This window comes from Camelina sativa, chromosome 12 (assembly GCF_030686135.1).
Source record: "Camelina sativa cultivar CO46 ecotype springtype chromosome 12, ASM3068613v1".
NCBI lineage: Eukaryota > Viridiplantae > Streptophyta > Magnoliopsida > Brassicales > Brassicaceae > Camelina > Camelina sativa.
In genome coordinates, this window is record NC_141891.1 from 21,249,997 (window position 1) to 21,255,996 (window position 6,000).

The following is a 6,000-nucleotide window of genomic DNA, read 5'->3' on the forward strand; positions in this document are numbered from 1 at the left end:
TTTAATAAACACTGAGTGTGTTTTTGTGATTTTGTATTTTATTTACAATGTATGGATAATATTTTTGTAATTCTATAATTTTTTATAATTAGATGAATATACTATAATTTGTCAAACATAATTTAGGTTGTTTCATCTATATATCATTTTAACACTTTTGTATTTATAGTTGTGCAATTCGACTAAAACGGTGGAGTGTTGTCTTAGCATAATTGGGTTATTTGATTTATAGCATTTGTTACTTATTAGTATGGATCAAATGTCTTTATAATAATGTATTAGGTATTAAAAACGCTTCTTTAAAGAAGGTAGGAAAACATAATAATTTGTGTTAGTTGGGGCCTTTGGGTAAATACCTATAAATACAAAAGTTATTTTATTGTAATTTTATTTAAAAATTACCTTGTCTCTTTGTAATTTTATTTAAAAATTATTATTGTTTTTTTTTTTGTCTCAATCGAAGGAATGATTGTGTTAGTTGGGCTTGGGCTTGTTATGTTAACGTTTAAGATTCGAACCCAATCTGTGTTTTTTTAAAAATTAATTCAATGGCATGGTTGTAAATAAGTGGGAACTTCAGGATTTTTTTATAATTGTCTCAAAAAATGTATATATAGATGCAACTACACATCAACTTTTTTTTTTTTTTTTTTGACATCTAAACAGAAATGTTTTGAACTCAATCTTCATAATGTTGAAACAAACACCACGTATTCAGATGTTTGAATCACCAAAACACCTAATGTATTATCTTTCATAAGGTGCTTTCAATTTTTTTTTTCTCCTATCAATGGGAATAATTATAAAGAAAGGTATTTTTCAAAAAAGAAAAAAAAAACATATAAAAAGTTATATAATAAGTGGGAGTGTTGGACAACGCTCTCCGAATCACCACATCCTTCTATGAGATTCTTCCAAATTACAACATTCAACTCATTTCTTATCAATGCTTTCGAAAGAGTGTTTAGAGCTTAGACTATATTAGTTAATTGTTAATTAATAATGAGAGTATCGTCACTTAAGGTATGATACGATGATAAGCACATGGGTAGCAACATCATAACCTTTAACCACTCTTCCCATTATACACCATTCATCCTTTTAATCATTCTCTATATTTCTCCTCCTACCTACAACTTTAATTTTTCTGTATAATCTAAGAAAACACAATCCCACTCTTTTGACTTTATAAAGAAAATTAAAAGGTTCAGTATTCATTGTAGCCAAACGAAGATGAGCCTAATAGATATAGTGCTATTTAAGATACCAAATCTGAACATTAACACAGTGACTTGTCTTCTGAGCCGAGCTGGAGTATTACTATGTTCTTAATTTGTCCATAATATCTTGAAGCAGCCCGTTAAGTATTTCGTTGATCTTCTTATCGTTAACTGAACAGAAGAATGCTGAATATTTCTTGAGTATTGACAAGCCACACAGGCCGAGATATATACAGATACAAACTTGGTGAAGAAGCTATAGTTTTAAATGCCTAATTACAAGAACGATATCAATTAGAGATATGTACAACTACATGATCGTAGATGAGAAGATATCATTTCCTTATGTGGAGAGATCGTATTCACTCCAATACCCTCCCTCAAGTTGGAGACTGAGGATCGTGAAGGCCCAACTTGCCAATCAAACCATCGAATTCCCTGCGACCTAAGGCTTTGGTGAAAACATCCGCAAGTTGAGAATCCGAACGAACAAAACGAAGTCGAATGAGTCTGGCTTTAGCTGCGTCACGGACATTGTGACAGTCGAGTTCGACATGTTTGGTACGTTCATGGAAGACTGGATTAGCAGCTATATGAATCGCTGCTTGGCTGTCGCAATGCAGATCAATCGGTTGAGTTTGGTGGACGCCTAAATCTTCCAACAAACCTTTTAACCATTTGAGTTCACGAACTGTTAAAGACATACTACGATACTCTGCTTCCGCTAAGGACATGGAGACAACATTATGTTTCTTTGATCTCCATGATAAGGGTGAGTTGCCAAGAGAAACAAACCAGCCAGTGAGTGAGCGTCTATTAACAGGACATCCCCCCAATCCGCGTCACACCAACCAGTGAGCTGCAGGTCATGATCGGAACTTAAAAGAATACCATGGCCAGGGGAACCATTTAAGTACCAGACCACGCGGAGGGAAGCATCCCAATGAGCATGTGTTGGTCGCTGCATAAACTGAGACAGGATGTGGACTGAGTACGTCAGGTCTGGTCTTGTCGCAAGAAGATAGATCAGCCGACCAACCAAGCGGCGATATCACGCGGGTTCAGCTAACAGAGGACTGTTCACGCGACCAAGACCATGTTGTTGTTCCATGGGGAACGTTTCTGGTTGACAGGTTTGAAGACCCGTTTCTTGGAGAATATCGAGTGCATACTTCCGCTGGTTCAGGAATATCCCATCGGTTCTCCTTGTAACTTCTATACCCAAAAAATATTTGAGAGCCCCAAGATCTTTCATGTGAAAACAAGAACTCAGATACTCTTTGAACGCTGAAATGGTTTCTAAACAGCTGCCCGTGATGACTAAATCATCCACATAAACCAAAACATACAGCTGAACAGCACCTTTTTGTAATGTGAATAATGAATAATCAAGATAAGATTGTTTGAAACCATACCGAAGTAGTGCTGTTTGTAGTTTCTCAAACCAGCATCGAGGCGCCTGGCGAAGGCCATAGAGAGACTTCCGAAGACGACAAACAAGATTGCGATCACCATTCTCAGGATGAAAACCTGGAGGCAGTTTCATATAGATTTCTTCATTCAAATCGCCGTGTAGGAATGCATTATGCACGTCCATTTGATGTAAGGACGAGTTGCGAGTGGCAGCAACTTCGAGTGTGGTGCGAATTGTAGTCATCTTAACCATAGGAGGGAAGGTTTCAGAATAGTCGATGCCTTCCTTTTGGTTGTTGCTGAGAACCACTAATCGCGCTTTATAGCGCTCAATCGTGCCGTCTGCAAGGTATTTGATTCGGTATACCCATTTGCAAACGAGAGCTTTCTTACCTTTTGGTAATTCAGTGATGTCCCATGTGTGATTAACGCCATGAGCATCAATCTCAGATCCCATGGCTGCAGTCCATCGCGTGTCAGTCATCGCGTCCCGGAAAGTAGTGGGTTCGGTGTTGTGAGTGAGGGACATAAGGAACGCGCGGTGCTGTGGAGAGAATTCTTCAGAGGTAAGAATATCCGAAATCGGGAAGGGACAAGTCGGTTCCGGCAAAATTGGACTAGCAGTCACCGTACGAACCACAAAATCGTTCAGCTTAATTGAAGGTATCTTCGCACGCTGTCCACGACCTAGTGCTTCAATCGGCGGAGGTTCATCATCGGATGAACCCTCCCTGACGTTGGAATCGTTAGGCTCAATCGTGTGATGAGTATCAGCTGAGGAAGAAGACGATGATGTGTCTGATGGGCTGGGCTCAGGCCCATGACTAATAGTGTTTTCAGGCTCATTTTCTGGAGTTGATTCAGCCGGAGAAACAGGCCCAGTTGATGAAGGAGAATGAACAATGCCATCGCTAGGGACATCAGCACCCCGAACAGAACTCGATTCACCGATATCGGTAGTGTCGGAGAGAGATGATTCTTCAGGGAGCCAATCACCATCTAAGTTGACATCAACTTGAGAGACACCATGAGGCAGATCATAAGATGGAAACACATCTTCAATAAATACAACATCACGAGAGACAAAGAATTGCTCTATTTTGAGATCAAACAGAGTACAACCTTTCTTGCCGAATGGATATCCAACAAACACGCATTTCTTACTTCTAGAAGCGAATTTGTCACCACCTCGTTGTTGATTGTGTGCATAGGCTAAACAACCAAAGACTTTGAGATTATCATACTCCGGAGCAACACCGTAAAGAAGTTCATACGGAGTTTTCCCATGGAGTAACGGAGAGGGTGTGCGATTGATGACATAAGCGGCTGTTAAGACACTTTCACCCCAAAATTTCACAGGCAGGTTGGATTGAAAAAGCAGAGCTCGAGCGACGTTCAATAAGTGACGGTGTTTCCGCTCTGCTCGCCCATTTTGTTGTGGTGTGCCAACGCATGACGTTTGATGAATGATACCGTGTTCAGCAAACATGTCGCGCATACACACAAATTCGGTGCGGTTGTCACTTCGTACAATTTGAACCTGCTTATCAAACTGACAAGAGACAAGTTTCATAAACCGGGAAAATATATTCTTGACTTGAGCTTTGTCGTGGAGCAAATATACCCAAGTTCCTCTTGAAAAATCATCAACAATGGTTAGAAAGTAGTTGGAGTTGCAGGTACAAGATGTACGATAGGGACCAAACATCCAAGTGTACTAATTCAAAAATCTTCGACGCTTTATTATTACTTGAAGGAAAGGTATCACGAGTTTGTTTTGCTCGCAAACATACATCACAAGATGAAAAATCTGAAACTCTTTTACTAAGAACTGGAAGTAAATCATAGACGCCATTTGACGGATGGCCAAGCCTCTGGTGCCAAGTATCTTGGGCTCCATTGTTATTCATGCAAAAAGCAGAAAAATTTCCTATGCATCGGAAGAAGTATAACCCCTCTCAATTCACCTGTGCCATTCAACGCTCTCGTTGTACGGTCCTGTAACACACACCCGATGTTAGTAACTTGCATCACACAATCGCATTCCTTTACGAGCTGTGAAACAGAGATCAGATTACAACGCAACTGAGGAACCAACAATATGTTTTGCAATGAAAAATTTTCATCAAAGCAGACTGCCCCTTTCTTGTGTGTTGTAGTCGTATGGCCATCAGAAAGACCAATTTTACAAGGTAGTATGGTTGTTATATCACTAAGAAAGGCAGAACTACTGGTCATATGATTTGAAGCACCAGTATCAAGAACCCAGTCAAGAGAATCAGGCTTACCACTTAGTCGATTCGATGGCCCCTTGTTCTAGTTTTCGAGAAGTTGCATCAATGTTTTCCACTGATCATTATTGAGACCAGTGAAACCACTCCTTGAAGCTTTGGCGCTGTGGTCTTCAGATCCTAAGACCTGCGTTGCGTTAGCTCTTGCAACTCCACCAGATCCACGACCGCGAACGGATTTGCCTCCTCTCTCACCCCACCATTGTGGATAACCAACAAGTTGAAAACATGCCTCCTTGGTATGACCACGACGTTTGCAATGAGAACAGAGAAGCTTGCTTTTATCTTCTGGTACTTCAAGAGGTTTCGGGAGTTGTACTGCAAAGGCTGCAGCTTGCGTGCCTTGCTCCTCGCGATTCCTCATGACCGTACGTACACGTTCCACCGCTTTCACCTTGGAATAAACTTGATTCAGGTTTGGGAGTGGCTCGCTACTAATGATTGTTGTGCGGAGACTACCATAAACCTCATCATTGAGACCGAGAAGAAACTGATGCACCTTGTCATCCTCTCTTTTCTTCTCCAACTGAAGACGCAAGTTGCAAGTACATCCATTGCATTGACACGTCGGGAATTGGTCATAGTTCAGCAGATCCTCCCACAGGATCTGTAACTTTCCAAAGTAATCGATAAGGCTCATCCCTTGTTGACGACAGTTTGCTAATTCAGCCTTGATCTCTTGAATTCTTGGCCCATTGCCTTCAGAAAATCGCTCTTTGATCTCTTGCCATAGATCCTTCGGGTTGTCTTTGTTATCAAGTGTCCTAGGCACCTTTGGTTCAACATCCATAAAGCTACCATGGAGTTGACGGACATCCAATCCTCATACTCTGGTGCATCCTCCTTTGGCTTCACCACCGTTCCATCGACATATCCAAACTTTTTTCTTCACACGCAAAGCAGATCTGATTGCTTGCGCCCATTCATCAAAATTTTCACCGGTGAATTGCACCTGAGCAATGATTCCGCCGGGATTTTCGGTTGCAGATAGCTGATATGTCGAGTTGGTTTTTCCGATATCAGCTCCTGACTCATTTCTCACGTTCTCGCTATTCTCAACTTGTTCACTCATTTTT